Source organism: Podarcis filfolensis, assembly GCF_964270895.1.
Source record: "Podarcis filfolensis genome assembly, chromosome: 5".
In the NCBI taxonomy this organism is placed as follows: domain Eukaryota; kingdom Metazoa; phylum Chordata; class Lepidosauria; order Squamata; family Lacertidae; genus Podarcis; species Podarcis filfolensis.
In genome coordinates, this window is record NC_139608.1 from 51329799 (window position 1) to 51347878 (window position 18080).

The 18080-nt window shown below is 46.5% G+C and overlaps 1 long non-coding RNA gene across 1 annotated transcript; it reads right to left on the reverse strand.

Annotated features, from left to right (window-relative positions):
- Nucleotides 1–3553: 3553 nt before the first annotated feature.
- Nucleotides 3554–6589, reverse strand: LOC310763902. Its single transcript, XR_014548902.1, has 3 exons — nucleotides 6234–6589; nucleotides 3702–3952; nucleotides 3554–3663 (listed from the first exon to the last, which is right to left on the reverse strand). It is a non-coding gene; the product is annotated as an uncharacterized lncRNA (long non-coding RNA).
- Between the last annotated feature and the right edge of the window lie 11491 nt (nucleotides 6590–18080).

The following is an 18080-nucleotide window of genomic DNA, read 5'->3' on the forward strand; positions in this document are numbered from 1 at the left end:
TGGCTTTCTGGGGGTGCCCCAGGTTGTTGGTTTTTTCCCCCTCCACCCCCCAACAAAAAAATTAATTCATGCTTCATTTGCTCCTTAGCCTGATAGGCTGCATTAATCAGTTTTCTTTCCATTGACAGCGCAAACCTCGTCTGCAGTGTTCCAGCTACAAAGACTTTTTTGTCGAAGTGCAAATCAGTTTAGGCAATTATCATACCAGGAATATGAAGGGGAAAGAGGAGCCATTGCCCAGTGGTCTCCTTTAATCTCTTAATCCGTGGATCCAGGGGGGCTAGTTGGACATAATTTAGGACAATCTGACTACCCTTTACACTGTGATAAGGCGAAGTTACAATGCGTCGCGAAAATACCAGCTTTGTTCAGCATCCTGCCTTGAAAGTTCAGATTAGGCATTCCGCGCACGTGCTTGTCCAGTATATGGCGCTATGGAAATTAGGTTTAAAAGGTCCGGGTCGGGTTCTTTTCTTTTTTAGGCCTTTAAAAAACAATGATGATGATTAATCATAATAATTATAATGACCGTTCTTTGTTTCTCCTTTCGATCCTAATGGGTGACTTTCCACCCAGAGAGCAGTGAGAAAGAGAAGGTGCCCTGGGAGAAATTCCCTCTTCTGTCCCTTCAACCCCGCCGTTTCCCACTCCACATCTAGGAGCCAAACTCCTAAGGTAAACTTCTCTTCGCCTTTCTCTTTCCTTTCTCCTCCTCCTCCTCCTCCTCCATCTCTCATTCTTTCCCCTCCCCCAGCCTTTCCTCTCCTCCTCCTTCTCTCTCTGTCTCTCCCTTTTAAAACGCCTCTTCCAATAAAATCGGGCCACGGGAGTTTGATTTCTTTAGCACCTTAAAAAAATATTCCCTGCTATAAAATAAACAATTGTTTCATTTCATTTCATTTTTTTAAAAAACCTCTCCACACATTACCCATCTTCTTAGGCTTTAGTCCTCGAAATGGTTTCCTATCTTGATCTTTTAAAAAAATTTTTTGGGGGGAACAGCTTATTTTCCCCCCTCTGCGAGATGCAGGAGCTTCTCGCTTCGGATAAATAAATTCCCCCTCTTTCTTCCCTTAAACCGCAAAAAAAGGGGGGAGAGAGAGGAGATTGAAGGAAAGGGGAGAAGAAGAAAAAAATATATATTAAGCGTCCTATGTAGCGTAACAGCAATAAAATCTTCAGAGAATGCTATTAGCTTTGGGGGGGGGAGGGAAACCCCTAAAAGCTTTATTACAAACCAAGCTTTGAAAATAGGGGGGATTAGGAGTCTGAAAGAGTCCCACAATGGCTAGAAGAAAAGGTTTCATGCTAATGAGGTTAATGCCCTTTGTATCTGAGGACTCCACAACTTCATTACTCGCTATCTCAGGCTCCACCGAGCGGCTCAGAACACTGCAGCCCACTCCAGCTTCCCCCTTTCCTGCCTAAAGAAGGATTTGATAGCAGCTCTGTTCAAACTAGATAATTATATCTTTTCAAGTCGGAATTAAGATAAAGAAAGTGAAGCAAAAGGCGGCTCGCCTTGATCCACTGCAAACAATTTGGGCGCACTTTTCTCTCTCTCTCTCTCCCTCCCTCTCCCTCTCTCTCTCCACCCCCCTCCGCCCCCGTTTCCATAAGAAGCAGGACGCTCGGAAATATTAAGTCCTCATTTGCTTTATTAATTCATCTCTTTTAAAGTGCGGCCGGATTACGCAGGCCGCGCTGCGGCTGCTGCGCCCGGCGCTGGCGTCCGAAGGCGGGGAGGGGACCAACTTTGCGCCCCCCTCCGCAAAAAAAGATGCGACCCGATGGGCCGGACTCCGGGGGGGGGGAGAGGAAAGCGAGGTCGGGGACGTGACAGTGGCGGAGGTGGGAAGCGGGAAACGGAGGCTAGGGGAGGCGGTGCGGGGAGGAGGAGGAGGACCGCGACGGGGCTGACCGGGCGCTTTCCCAAAGTAGGTGCTGGAACGACTTCGGTCGCCTTCACTCCTGGTGTCTAGAAAATGCTTTTCTCCCTGGCTCTGCCGTCTCTCGCCCTCCCTCTCGCCCTCTCTCTTTTAGCCCGCTCCAATACTTGGTTGACTAATAAATCCTTTCAATAAGACTTACTCCCGAGGAAGCGCACCTGGCTTTTGTTCCTCTCCGTGACGCACACAGACCTACAAAGGGCGATCCAATGCCGTGCAAATAGGTTCCATTGATGTAACTGGGGGCTAAGCCCTCGTTGCTTTATACACACCCAAACACTAACAGCCCAATCCAGTTCCAGACGGTTTATACACCCCTTGAGCCAAATGGGGCTTCATTTCCACTAAGCTCATCTCATAGGAGCCAACTCCTAGGGGCCGTGGGGGATTCAGCCCCCACAATGAAATATTTGTGGCGGCTGGCCCCCACAGAGTTGATGGGCATTCCCATTCAAATAGTTCCAGTTACAGATAGGTAGCCGTGTTGGTCTGCCATAGTCAAAACAAAAAATTTTTTTTCCTTCCAGTAGCACCTTAAAGACCAACTAAGTTAGTTCTTGGTATGAGCTTTCGTGTGCATGCACACTTCTTCAGATACACTGAAACAGAAGTTGTCAGATCCATTCAAATAGTGTTTGTGCACTGCGTCATGTGATCGATTATGCATGGCCTGGTTTACCTGCCACCCCCCATATTTTATTCCAGTTGACACTTATGGCTCACCTTGCTTTTTCACCTCTCTCCCATTCCATCCCTCCTCTATTTCCTTAGGTCTCCTTTCTCGTCCCACTGATTTTCCTTTAAAAAAAAAAGTTGAAATGAGTGCGCATGCGTGGTTCTCTTCTGAATGGGGCGGTGGTGCGTGCTTGTGATACTGTGAGGATAATTCTCGTCTTACTTCGGATCACCAAGCCACGGTCCCGAATGTGTGTTCTTAAAAACCTGTGTCTTGCGCCGTCGCCGGGTCCGCGCGCCCCCTTTTCAGTCTGCAGGGCAGGTTCAGTCTGCAGGGCAGGTTCAAACCAAGGCTGGAGGCCTTGGTTGCATTGCGGGGGGGGGGGGGCTTTGATCTGGTTCGGTTTCGTTCTGGGGCGCAAACGTGCACCAGTCAACTTCTTACCCAGAAGAGGTTGCTCCTGGGACGTCAGGCCTAGACTCGGAAGTGGGGCGAGGTTCACCAAGAATTCCACCCCGCCACCTCCACACGCGCTTCCTAGGAAGTTTGGAGTGCTTTAAACAGGCTTCGGGGGGGGGGGGTCAGCCAGGAATCAAACCTCAGTCTCAGAAGACAGGTCTAACTGGGGTGAAAAGAGCCCGAGCAGGTTGTCACTCCAGTTAGACTGGTCTTTTGAGACTGAAGTTCTTCCCAAGTTCTGGCCTAGTTTTCCCAGAGGTGGTAAACCTGTGTACCTTGCGACTAAATGCTCTTCCAGATAAAGCTAACGCTCCCTGCACGTAGACAACTAGCATGTCAAGGAGAAAGCAAGATCAGAACCTTCCGCTTCCTGGCTTGCTTCCCCTAGTGTTCGGGTTAATTCCAGTGGACTGACTTCTAGCAGGGCAACCGAATACATATTTCTGCAGAAGTCACTCCCAATGTGCAGTATGCATGTTTAGGATTGCGGCTTGTTATTAAGTATGTTTAGGATTGCAGCCTAATGGACGGGCGCATGGAGAGAATTATGGAGCGTTTCCCACTTCGATTATTTTCCAACTCGGGTTGGATGTTAACTATATCTGCAGAAACGGAACAATGTATACAAAGGCTATTGCGAGGCCCCAGTGGCGGGTTTTCTCCAGGGGTCTGTGCGCATGCTCAAATATACACCCACTCCAGCGCTGCCCATCTCGGATACTGCCTTGATATTTTTCGGTCGTCTGGGTACACAGGCCTGGGTGCGATCTCACGGAGGCCACTCCCATCAGTAGCTTTTGCCGTTCTCGCTCTGATCCTAAACCCAGTGGCGCAAACCTTTGCTTACCTGGGAGTAAGTCGCGTGGATCTGAGGAAGTATAGAATCTTAGAGTTAGAAGCGGGAATCTTTTCGCCCAACATGGGACTCGAACTCACGAACCCTGAGATTAAAAGTTTCCTGCTCTGACCGCGTCCCCTTGCTTGAGCTTGGAGACGGTCTTGCGATATTGAGGCTGGAGATGGCAACTCTACAACCAAGGCAGAGCCCGGTTTTGTGGCAAAGAATGTGAATGCTTGTGATTATAATAAAAATAAAATCCAGAAATGAGCGGCAGAGGTTAGGATCGCGATCCCAGACTGATTCCCTTTCATTTGGGTATGCCTTGCTATGAGGTGAGCACGTCAGAGTGGGATCCGACCGGAAAACCGTATGTGCTTGGAAGTTCAGCTGCCTGCAGACCAACGCATACGCGGGTCTCTCGGACGAAGCCTCACCCAATTCAAACAGACTTATTCCCTAGTACACATGCCTAGGCTCAGACGACTGGGGTAGCTCTGTCGGTAGAGCAGGAGACTCTCTCAGATCGTGAGTTCGAGCCCCAATATGTTATGGATGCTTTAGCTGAGATTCCTGCATTCCAGGAGGGTGGACTAGATGAGCCTTGGATCCCTTCCAAAACCACAATTCTATGATGCTGTGATGACCCCGGAGTCCCTTCCAACGATTCTATGCCTGCACTTAACACGTGTTCATGGGAGTGTACCCTTTAAGGTGCCGTCGGTGTGGAAACACCTTTGTTCCCTAGTCTTTTGTGGTTTGGACTCCGGAGAGCCCCTGATGATTTAGGCTTTACTCTGTCGGCTCCAGATTCGTTTGTGTGTGTGTGGGGGGGGGGGGGAGGGGGGTGGACTCCGGATTCTAAAGTGGGGCTTCCTTTCATTCCAGTTCCCCTTCCGCCTGCTTTCTCGGAAGTAAACGAGATGTTCCTCAGCGTGTGCAGAGAGGCTGGACCGACATCTCCCGAGCGCTCAGCTTCTCTGAGCGCGCTGGCCGGTCACCTCTGGGTAATGAATGATCTTCGCCCCCAGCCCCAAAGGCGAACCGCTTAGGCGTGAGGTTAGGAAATGAGACGGGAAGCTCGGCTCGCCTCTTCCCGCGCCCATCCCATTGATCCAGCCCCGCCGCTCTCCCCTCTTTCCCCTCCAGTGTTTCATAACTACTTAGAGCTCATCATATATCAATTGATTTACTTCTCCAAATAGCCCCCGCTGCGCCGTGGAAGTCGGAGTTTAGAGGACCTGGTGACCCCGAGCAATAACCTCGCTCCTTGCCGGAGCTTGTCCTGCTAGGACGCTCTCAGCCATTAAAGCGCAGCGCGGAGGGAAGAGAAGCAGCACTTGAAAGCGAAAGGTCTGATTAATCGGAGGCAATGGGCTTTTAATTGGCCTTTTGTGATTAGCGCTTGAGCCAGGGAAGCGAGATGTCAAACAGCACAGAGCGGATCCCAGGACCCCCTCCAGCTTTGGCCAATATACTAATTCTCCCTTTTAGATTGGCTGGGACTCCAGAGCTTCTTAAACTCGCTGTTAAGTCTCTCACCGCCACCTGAGGAATGACAGCAAAGTTCTTGAACATCCCTGGCGTTTACCTTCAGGTTAACGTGTAAAGGATCTGGGATGTCAATCATTTGCTTATGCCCAATATCTTCGGCGTAAGTGGCTTGAGGAGTGAAGTTTGACACCCTTCAGTCTGAAACAGGAAATTGAACAACGTGCAGTCCTCTTCTATGTACCTTTTACTCAGAGGTAAGTCTCCCTATGATGGGCGTTCCAAGTGGACCATCTCTCCAAGCTCACTTTCCACGGAATGAAGTTCCACTTACACCAGTGGGGGCCTGCTTTCAAGTAAAAGCTGTTCAAGGAAGCGATAAATGTTCCTAGAAGCTCGATCTGCAAATCACTTAAGCCGATTTCATAAACTGATTGTCACAGCGTGCGCTAATCAAAGGCGCTTGCTTCCTCCGGAGACTTAAACCGGATTCGTACCGTGTTCGCTGGTACGAATGTGGGCTTAACAAGGACATAAGTGGGTTAGAAGGATCGGGCAAGCCCCCTTGAAATTAATGGGAGGAAAAGCTGTCGGACTTACTTTGATTTCTGTTGAATAAATCTACCTAGGATCGGAGCATACTTGACAACAAGTTTCCCTGAAAACGACGGGGGGGGGGGGAGGGAGGTTCCCATGTGCTTCGAATCCAAGAATGCACGGAAGTCTTCTGGGAAAGGAATAGGAGCGAAATCAAGGAGCGATGCGTGTAAATAGGTGGGTTTAGGGTCGCCGTAGGCCCAGGACGCAACTCTTGGCTTACCTGGGTGCTGCCTGGTACCCTGGAAAATTCTAACCTGAAGTGCAGAGGGGAGAGTGTCAAAGAGGCGGCTGTCATTTGACGCCTCGCCTGAATTTAATACGCCGGCAGGTGCCTGGCTGACCCATGAGCTCACAAAAGCCTTTTCTTTTCCAAATCAACACGGCTCGGACGAGTCTCTGGTCTGGGAGCGGCTTTCGCCACATCAGCACCTGACGCGCATTTGAGCATTGTTTGGGGAGAAATCCACGGACTTTTGCCACCTTCTTTGGGCATCGTCTGTTTGCGGAACAGCATCCTTATTTGAGCGCTGGGACTTGGGCTGTTCTTTAAAGTGCTTTAAAGGCATATTTTTAAAGGAAGGGTTAAAACAGTGTGGGGAAACCGGGCAACGTCCTCATCTTGATATTCTAACTGCAGGATTTTCTCTTCTAACCCGCAAGCAGGCGATCCCCTGAAACTAACGAGACTTCTCCATTAAAAGTTTAGGAATCTCCACTCATCCAGCTGTTTCTCAGTCACGGCAGCCAATCTTTCCATATATAGATAGATAATTTCTTCATTGACACCTTCCCCTTCTTTGGCTGTATGATTACAATTAACATAATTTTCATTCATTCACTGACTCTGGCCAGTCACTTTCACTCTGTTCTCATCCCACTCATGCACGCTCCAGTTCGATCAGAGACAGGATTTCCCAGGCGTCGATTCCTCCTCCATCTTTGCCCCCCCCATCTCTAGCGGCTGAAGGAGAATCCGCCTCCTAACCAACTCCCCCATCACTTGGGCTGCTCCCTTTCGCCTCTTCCCCTCCGCAACCTTTCTCTCGCGCCGGTGTTGATCAACATTCCGAGTGCAGAGGGGTCTTATCCTTGATGTCCACTGCAACGTATTTGTTGGAGCAGTTTCAGTCGCTGTCAGGATCCCCCGAAGGGCCTTTTTTTTTTTTTGAGGGGGTGACCCGCCCCAGCCCCAGGCCTTCCAGCCTTCCCTTCCCTGCCTGGGGAAAACCGGCTAATATTTATAGCTCAGCTCTCCATTGCACTTGGCTGGACCTGACGTCAGGAAAAAGGAAACTCTCTCTCTCTCTCTCTCTCTCACACACACACACACACACACACACACACACACACTTGATCCGGCCTGCTTCTGAAACTGATCTTGAAATGAGAGAACAGACTCTACACAATTCCCATGGCCTTGACATAAGGTACAGCGATAAATATACACCACTAATGAGCAATTACCATATAATCACCTTCCAATTAGTTCGCATAATGATGAATTAAACATTCTAGCCGGCTGGATTAGGTTTCTTACTTTGTATATTATTTACGAAGGCTAGCTTCTGCCTAGCACCAAATATCAAATGAGATAGGGAATTTTCTGTTGGGGTTATTAGACATTCATATCATGTCCTCCTTTGGGGCTTTAAAGAGGGGGAAAAAAGTTATTCGCTGGTTTGTTACCACTAGCCTAGCAGGAAATTCTACCGGAAAGGTACCGGCCACCCCGTCGCTCTGCTTCTCCCATCTCTAATTTAGGAGAGAAAGTGAGAGTCTTCCAGACGGTCAGGCTTAACCGTCCAGGAGCTTCTCATTTATGTTACTTGGCTCTGAGAAAGAGAATTTTGCACGTGGTCGGTGCGCTTTAAGGCTCAAACATCTTCCAGGTTTCTCAGTCCGGCCCGCCCGTCCCACCCTGAACTGTTATTTATTTCCTTGCAAAAAGCCTTAATCAACATCAAAGGCTGGAGGTACCAGGCGCCCCCTCCCCGTCGGAATGTTGTGCGTATGTTTCTTTTCTTCTCCTTTCCACCAGGACAATGAAAGATCAGCGAAGCTTCTTTGAAATGGGGAGGCGGACTAAAAGGAGCCTCTCAACGTCCGCCGGCCGCTGAGGGGCGCCTTAAGGGCCGTCCTACGGCCCAAAAGAGCGAGGGGGGGGAGCCTGGGGTGTGGGACTTTGAGCAACTGCCGATCCACTAGCTTGCAAAGTTTGGGGGGAAAGTGGGGATTCCAGACTGGTTCTTTTCTCTCTTTGGGTCGTTTGTGAATGCCTTTCTTTTTCCGAGGTCTGCTTTCATCGTCGTCGATGCAGCGGAGCGAAGGAGAAAGGTTTTGGAAATTCAACTTGAAGTCGTGGTGGGAGAGAAGGGAAAGTGGCCACGTCTTGGCTGTTTTTAGTTCTGCGGAACTTGCCTACCCCACATTTTTTAAGCCAGCAACATTCAATTCAGATCAATCGTTCATTGACACGGGGATCTGGGAACGCAAAAGAGCCGTTCTAGGTTTTTTTGGGGGACTGACCCACAGCAAATGCTTTGAGAGGCTGACCCAAGCTGCCACTTATGGGGCGTGTGAGCAGGCTGCCTCTGCTCATTCCCGGTGGACCCAATGGGCTCGATCCAGCCACAATGAAACAGGTCGGGATCCATTCGATTATACCCGGAGAGAATAGTGGCGCAATCCTATAATGCTTCCTGAGAAGTTAAGCCGCTCTGAGTTCAGTGGGGTTTATTCCCAGGTAAGTGAGCGGAGGATTGCAGCCTAAACTTGCCTTTCATTCCCCACCCCCCACCCCATGGCATTTCACTTAGGCTGCATCGTATCCCATGAAATTTTCTATCCGCAAAATATTTTGCTGTAGGGTTCCTGGGCCAGGACCCATGTAAATAAGGAAGGAGAAGAGAAATGTTTCGCTCCTAACTCTTGAATTTCTTGCCGTTTGTTGGTTTTCATTGATGACATTTAATGTGCTTTAAATTAGTCATTGGCCTGTAAAGGAAGCCCGTGCCACTCGCCCCACCCCTGAACAAAAGGTTTTCAATTCCTGGTTATCAAATGAGCGCAGGCACAGACCTAGCGCTCGTAAACCTCATACAGTCGCGATTCTCACATCCTTCCGACGTGTTTCCCCACGTAGATCTCAAACTTCCTAGCAAATCGGTGTATGCCTTAGCTTTTCAAACCACATGGTGGGGGAGGGGAGGGTTTTTTCTAACATACCAGAACCTTGAATGCATTTACTCTGGAGTAGTTGCCCTTAGGGTCAAGCCTGGTTTACCATAGGGAAAATGTGCAAAGGATGGTAACAAGTTTAAAAAAAGGCTGAGTTGAAGGCGACGAAGTTGCATTGAAGAAACTTATTTTTTAAAAGATTTCCATGCCGAGAGATCGTAAGCTGCTCTGATCTTAATTATGGAAGAAATACAGTGGTACCTCGGGTTACATACGCTTCAGGTTATACACTCCACTAAGTCAGAAATAGTGCTTCAGGTTAAGAACTTTGCTTCAGGATAAGGACAGAAATCGGGCTCCGGCGGCGCGGCGGCAGCAGGAGGCCCCATTAGCTAAAGTGGTGCTTCAGGTTAAGAACAGTTTCAGGTTAAGTACGGACCTCCGGAACGAATTAAGTACTTAACCCGAGGTACCACTGTATTCAGGAGCAATTCGCACGAAAAGACAGGAAGAAGTTGCGTTGGAAAGTTCTGCCAAGCATACGGGGTGGGAAACAAGAGACCAGAATAAGGTTCCATATAGCGGAGATAATTGCATAGGAGCAAGGAAAGACGTTGAAAGGAAAACGGGGGGGAATCTTAACATTTTTTTCTCCAATACGGTCCCCTCCCCTCTCATTTTTGTACTTTTGCTCTAAATAGTCTACCTCCCCCTAGTTCACGTGAATGCTGGGCAATGTAGAGATGAAAGACTTTTTTTTTATTTGGGGCCTTTTAAAAAGAAGATGGTAGAGGAGAGGAAAGACTCCCCTCCCCCAAGCATCAGTAAGGTAATACCTTTATTAGAATAAACGAAAGCCTTGCAAAATAGCAAGCAAGCTTTCCATTTCTTCACTGTTGTTCAGTATGGATAATAATAATAAAAATGGGGGGATGGCGGAGGGGACAAAAGAGAAAATCCTAGATAGGACTACAGTTGAGGGGGAGCCGCAGGAGATCAGTCATAGTAACTGGTCCAAGCCCGGCAGCCTCCTCAAATACTGCAGCGGCAAGTTCGGTGGGTTTTAATGGGGCTTACACCCAAGTAAGCAGGCCTGATACTATAGAAGTGCCGCCCACCTCCCTTAGATTCCTGTGTGTGGCCGTGGGAACGACTTTTCCGCGCGCGTAAATGTGCTCTGGAGACGAAGCCCTAAGCGCACTTCATCGGAAGAAAACCCCGTGGAAATGAACTAAAGACGCAGAGCCGGATCCTATGCACGCTTCCACGGAAGTAGGTTCCGCTTCACTCAACAGGACTTCCTCACGAGTGAGTCCTGGTGGCGGGTAGTCGGGTTTGCAGACTCGCTTTCAGGTAAAGATCCGGTTGCGCACCTGGCTTGAGCGCAGGAGGAGGTGGGTTTGGAGAGGTGAAGCCGTGTTCCGGAAGGGGAGAGCTGTCCGTGGGCCCGTGGCCTGCGCTTGCTTGGCTCACCAAAAGAAGGCGGCAGGGCATTTCCAGACGGTCTTGGGAATCTGGATCTCATTCATCTAGCTCGCTCATTATTTGAGCAAACTTCTCAGGGGTGGGGGCTCTGTTTAGAAAGCAAAACCACAGGGCTTGACTTTCTTCCTCGAGAATGAGGGGAAAGAGGGAACGGAGAGCGTTCTGCTTATTATTCTAGCATTTGATCGCAGTAGGTACTAGAGCCAGAGAAGACACAGCAGTCTCGAGGACTCCAAAGAGAGAGAGATTCCCAGATAAAACTCCCCGGCGAGTTCCATTCATAATCTCGCTAATCGCTGTTATTTTACTTGGCAGGTTGGTGTTCCTTACTCTTGCGGGCGAAATTCAACCCAAACCGTAAACTTCTCTCAGAAAGGTTGTTTTGGTCGTATCCAGTGGGAGGGAAAAACAAAACTCCTTTGGATTTTTTTAATTAAAAAAACCATTTAAGCTTTGGGATCCTGCTTTCTCCGCTCCCTCTTGCAGCCCAATCTTATGCACGTTTACGTGGAAGTAAGTCCCACTGCGTTTAGTGTGTTGTGCTTTTTCCTAAATTAAGTGCGCGCAGAAGAATGGTGTGTGGTGGTGGGGCGGAGGGAGAAGAAGTTAGATTTGTGCCTCTATTTTTTTTTTAAAACCTGAACTCTCCACCCCTTCCTCGCCCGCCAAGAGCCACAATATTTACCCTTGCTGATGAACGTCAAGAGGCCCCAAACCAGCTGCTGGTTCCAAGCGTCTGGGAGTAACACTCTGTTATGGTATGGGAAAAACAGAATCCGAAGATGTACTGCAGAGAATAAAGTGCTGGAGGTCTTAAGGTCGGTGGGGTTCGAGTGAAGTGGGAGTCCACAACCAAATGTATAGTCCCATCCAACTGTATGTTTACTGACTCTGAAAGTTCACTGTGTTCAGTGTAGCACGAGGTTGCAGCCTCAGCCACAGTTTCTTGGAAATAAGCCCCATTGAACACAATAGAGGTTATTTCCATGTAAACACGCAGCGGATTGAGATTTTTCCAATCCTAAATTATAGTCCTACTGAACCTGCATCCCAACAGGCTTGTAAATTAAAAAATAAATAAAAATATTCTTGTTTTTACTCTGTGGATTTCAGTGAGGGTTAATTCTATGGAAGCCCAAGCAGACTTACTTGTGAGTAAGCCACATAAGTTTACTGAATTTAGTGGGACTTGTTAATAAAGATTGTGCTTTAAGGGTGTTCAGAATGACAACCTGAACGCAGCAGTTGAACTCTGTGAGACTTACACCCTGGGGTTTCCAAGCACAATTCAAAGTGTTGGTGCTGACCTTTAAAGCCCTAAACGGCCTCGGTTCAGTATACCTGAAGGAGTGTCTCCACCCCATCATTCTGCATGGACACGGAGGTCCAGCGCCAAGGGCCTTCTGGCAGTTCCCTCACTGCGAGAAGCAAAGCTACAGGGAACCAAGCAGAGGGCCTTCTCGGTAGTGGCGTCCGCCCTGTGGAATGCCCTCCCACCAGATGTCAAAGCGATAAATAACTACCTGACATTTAGAAGACATCTGAAGGCAGCCCTGTTTAGGGAAGTTTTTAATGTGTGACATTTTAATGTATTTTTAATCTTTGTTGGAAACTTCCCAGAGTGGCTAGGGAAGCCCAGCCAGATGGGGTACAAATAATAAATTATTATTATTTATTATAGAATTGCCTTCTTGGTGTGTTAAGCACTTGATGTGTTAAGCACATTTACAAGCTTCTCCTGGGATTGCACTCTGACTCCAGCCAACCCCTCCATTGGAATTTGCATAAATTGAATGACAGTATTCCTTCTTTTATGCCTCTGGGGGCAAAGTAACTTTAGGCTGCAATCCTATATACACTTCCCTGGGAATAAGTTCCTTTGAGTTTTGCTTTGGAGTAGAAATGCATAGGACTGTACTGTTAAAGTCTCTGGCGCATATCATTGGGAGTCTCAATATGATGCTATTCTGTTGATTGTGGGATGCAAATGGTCCACCTCCTTCGCTTTTAGGGAAGTGGGCTGGACTTAACAACTGCAGATTAGATAGCCCGTTGTTGCCCACAAAGCCACTGCAGTTTAAATGTGGACCTGTTCCTGAAGCGCCTCGGAGCAACATCAGGCAGGTGAGTGTGTGCAGTACCAAGCAAGAGGCATGCTCCTATCCAGTTCCATACATGGAGGTTGTCTTGGGACATATGAGGACTTAGGAGTGGTGCTAGACAACTTCCCCATTGGATACAGTCAGTGGGGCCCAGGCCCAGGCCCAGGCCCAGGCCCAGGCCCAGGCCCAGGCCCAGGCCCAGGCCCAGGCCCAGGCCCAGGCCCAGGCCCAGGCCTGGAACTGGCACTTGCCTGTAGTTAGACCATTGCAGTTTCATAGATTAGAGCTCTGTAAGAATTAACCAGAGTTTACTGGAATCAGCACTTACTATAGAAAGCCAGCTGACTGATGGAATGGGAGATATGAGGCCATGCATCTCCACCTGAGATCTGCGTCACTTACTCAGCACCATGTAAAGTAACATGGGGATATCTAGGACATCACAACTCTTTGGAGTCGGCTTCTTGCCAGATGTAAACATTGACAGGTCATGGGGATGTGACCCCAAACACAGATGATCAAGTGTCACCAGCATTTCTGGAGAGTATATAAGGTTGAAGCCTACCTGGGCCACTGGGAGTCTCAATGCAGACCTTGTTGTCACCACTGGGTGCTGCACCAACTGCCTGTGAGGCATTTGACTCATTGTCTTTTCCCCAAAGGGAAGGGGTTCTTCACTAGCAGAGGAGACCATAAGATGATCTGTCTGTTTGCTCTTGCTTTGCTCTTTACTCTCCTCATCTTGTAAATAAAACCTGTTAAAGAGAAACATTGGTGGTCTTCATTGACTATCTGAGTCCTAAAGAACCGCTGCCTTTGACAAACAGGTAGCAGCAGAACACAGGCATGTGAGGCGAGGGAGGAGGAGACTGAGATGCCCCACCACTTCTTGGTGATTGGTCCTTGCTCCTTTGATTTGGAAATATTTTTGGGTGGGTGGGGGCTCTCCCAGTCCTTCCTCACCCTCCAAATTCCTCTCTTACATGGATCCTAATGACCTTGGGGGCATTTTGAGTATAGCATAGCTATTTTAGGAGGCATCTCCTTTAAGTCAAGGGAGCAACAACATTCAATACTGCTGACCTTCTGATTGGGAAAATATATGGTCCAGTCCTTGATTTATTAGAAGACGTCAGCAATTTTTGACACTCTGGTGATGGTAGAGAGGATTGTGTCCTCCTCAGGACTATCACAGAGGCTTAGAAAGAAGCCCCATAGAAAAAAACCCCAACCTTTAAGCCTCCCAGTCTCATTGACCTTTTGCTGGAAGTAAGTTCTGCCCATTCATTCTTAAATGCATAAACATGCTTGGGAATTTCCCATAAAACAGGAAAAAATTCCTGTCTTCAGTGTTATGGGAAAATCCAAAAGTTGTTCAGAGTTAGGATATTGAAAAGACAAGGGCTGTCCACACATCATACATTTAAATCACATACCACACCCAAGAATCATGGGAACTGTAGTTTACCCATCCCAGCACCCAGTTTTCACAGTTCTTTGGGGTAGGGGGATGTGCATTAAATGTATGATGTGAAGTGCTGTTGGAGGTGGATGAGGAATAAACTGAAGAAAAATAGGGGAGGACTTGGGCCTCTCACCTGTATAATCAGTTAGTCCACAACTATTTCCACTTGCTGATTTCCTGCTCCCACTCCAAGAGGCAGCTAGGACTGCTGAGGTCTTCAGTCCAATCCACACATTCAAAAAATGCTGTTACTGAAAATCCACTGAAATCCACCATGAATCACTCATAATCTGGAGCACATGGTTTGTGGGAGAAGGTGGTTAAAAAGCAACAGCTGTGTAGGTGCTGGTGAGCGATACTCACTTGTATTCAGCTGACCTAGATTGTAAACGTGCCCAATGCAGATAGTATTACCTGTGTTCTGTACAAAGCTGGCATTCTATACACTGTAATTACCATTTCTAGAAAACTGCCACTGCTACTACTACGAAGTTAACACTGGAGTAATTTCTGCTGGGCTAGGATTAAGATCCAGGTGGAAAGGAATTACTCCAATGAAGATGCAGCAGAAATTATCTTCTTGCAGGGCTTTGTGTGTGCTTGGGCTTTGCAAAGCAGAGGCAAACTTGGGAGACTTCTGGGACAATGGCTACCCATTTGGTCAATGGCATAGCTATATGGATCATAAGTGACAAGCTCAGTGGTGATCAAAGCTTGTTTGGAAGGTCTCTCTCTCTTTCTACTTAGGAGCTTCAGGGTCGCCTTGCTCAAAGGTATCAACAATCTTCCAACCACAGAACCTGACCTTGGAAATTCCAAATCATCATTGACCTTCTTTCACTTAGCTAACTTCGCCTAACTGATTCAGACACCCTTCTTACCTGGGAGTAAGCCCCACTGAGTTCAGTAGGACTTGGTTAGAATGACTCTGTTAGTCTTCAAGGTTATATGCTATATGTTGGTCTTACTGAGAAGAATGTGACTGGTGGAAGCGGGAACAAGCAATTTTATTTATTTATTTTTAAAAATATTATATTTTCCGTTTTTCCATTTTATAGCATTCAGCAATGGATATAAATATACTCAAATCAAATATTATTTACTGCAACTTCCCTCCCTCCCTTTCTATGGTTTCTTATTTTTCTATCATTTTCTTACTGCATATCAAAAATTATCCTTTTTACAAATTTATCAAGTATAATTCCTTTAAATTTCTTACTGTTCATGTTTACATCAATCCTGCTAACGTTTTTAATTGTTTACAATTTGTTTTCATATCTTCAATAAATTTTCCCCATTCTGTTACAAAAAGTCTATCATCTTGTTCTCTTAATCTTCTGGTAAGTCTCCCCATTTCTGTGTATTCCATCAGTTTTAATTGCCTATTGTCTCTATTTGGGTCCAGTTCTGGGCATATATCATTCAGGCAGTTGTAGTTGCGTGCATAGTTTTTTCTGGTCTTTCAGCACCTCTTCTCTGAGTATACCTAGAAGAAAAGCTTCTGGGTTTTTTTAAAACAAAGGTTATTTTCAACATTTTTTTTCAATTCATTATGGATCATTTCCCAGAAAGCTGTTGCAATCTTACAGGACCACCACATATGAAAAAGGTATCTTCTTTCTCTTTACATTTCCAACAAATATTGGATTCAGACTTATACATTTTAGCCAACATACTTGGCGTTAAGTACCATCTATATCTCATCTTCATATAATTGTCTTTTAATGCATAGCACACTGTAGATTTTCAATCTCCATTCCAGAGTCTTTCCCACACTGTCATATCAATATTATGACCTATATCCATTGTGCAATGTATCATTGATGATTTGACTATTTAATCCTTTGTTTGCCATTCTAATGATAATACATTTTAGACATTACCTTTTGATTATTCTTTAGCAGGTCTTTTTCTAATTGAGAGGTTTGAGTTGTAAAACCATTTTTCTTATCAATCTTGAATATCTCATTTAGTTGGTGATATTGTAGCCAACTTGTTAATATTCCACTTATTTCTTCAAACTTCTTTAGTTTAACCTCCCCTTCCACCCCTATTAACAACTTCCTGTATGTTACCCAGTCCTCTTCCATGTTCTTTTCCCCCTACCGCTATCACTTCTACTGGTGAGAGCCATGGAACAAACCATTTTAAACCAACTCAATCAAGCCACCAGCTGAGTTTACAGTGATATCCTATGCATGCCGGCTCAGAAGTAAGTCGCACTGAATTCAAGCGGTATGCTTTCAATATACTTTTTAAGGCCTGTGGCCTTAACTTTCCTTTCTGTTGCTGAGTTACCTTCCCTTTAAAATCAGGGTCACACGTGGTCTCCTTTCCCCTCTAGCCACTGTCTCTTAAGGATGTGTATTCAGGAGTAAATCATTTTTTTGAGTGTAATGACGTGTAGGTGTGTTGAGGATTGCAGCTGTAGGTTCTTCCCAATTAGGGATGTGTAACTATGTCAGTTTTGGTTTCTCTCAGTTTCTAATTTTTCCACTTTCTACATTTCTACATCAAAATTGCAATTAAACAAAATCTTATGAAAGCTCATCATCATTTGAGTGCAAATTTATCCTAATATGAACATTTTGGCACGCAGGTTTGCACCCATAGACACATTTGTTTTGCAAAGCTTTCCCGTCTAATATAATGTATTTTTTTTGTATACTTCACTCATATATGTGTTAAGTTCACATTTTATTTTAGCTATATGCAATTATGTACACATTACTTGGTTGGAGAGCTGCATTGCAAAATTCACAGATGTGTGAATTTCAAAGGACAGCTGTGGTTTGGTTTGCATCTTGTTTCGGAAAGGGTGTATTAGGTACCGTAAGTTTGCCTTTAAGCACAAACTGAATCAAATTTCTCCCCATCCCTACCTTGAATTTGCAATCCCATCCCTAATCTGGCTAATCAGAATTTCAAACCAATGGAATGATGTTGGAAAGTGAGGGGGTCCATTGTGGTGGTGGTGGGCTGCAGGACCAAGACAGCATATATACAGCTTATTTTCTGCAAAAGGACACTTCCATATCTCCCACCTACCCAATGATCTGTTGATCACCTTTAGAGGCAATGGAATTATTGGAAGGGGGGAAATAGCTATTTTCCTATGCAGTTTTTAATGGAAAATGCTGCACCTTCCACAAAACAAAATCAAGGCAAATCTAAGAGGTGGCCACATTAATTCCACAGGAGCCCAAGAAATGCCAGAGCAAAGAAAGGCAACATTATAGAAGTGCTGGGTGGCTATTTGGACAGAGTGCCAGAAAACTATGCTGTGCATATGTGCTTGTACATGTCTGTGTCAATGCCTGTGTGTCTGTCTACTGAAGCTTCTTTTCCTTCCTCCCCCCTTATAGCCATTCCTGCTCCAGTTTGGTAAATGACTGTAATTATATGTTTCTATGGAGGGGGGAAACCCCCCCAACAACACAAAAAGCGGCGTCAAATAATTTAAAGCAGTTCAAGTGGAAGGTCTGTCAATTCTTTAAGTAAATGATCCTGTGTTTATTCAGATGTTTCTCCCCATAATTGTTGTCTGGAGGGAAAAGCTCACAGGCTAAACCCCAGTCAGTCTCCGAGGCTTAGGAGGAGACGTTGATTTGGGACTGATTTATTGAAACAGGGTGAAGATGAGGGAGGGGAGGTGTCTTTCATTTCAGCTGGGCTTCGGCAATACATGGGGCCTTTGCCAAAATAAGAGGTGGGGCGGGGAGAAAGGAGGAGAGCAGCTCTGCAGCTCCATAGAACCAGCTCCAAACGGACTGCCACCGATTCATTGTTTGAACAGGTTGAAAGTCTGATAATGAGGTTTTGATGAATCCTGAACAAA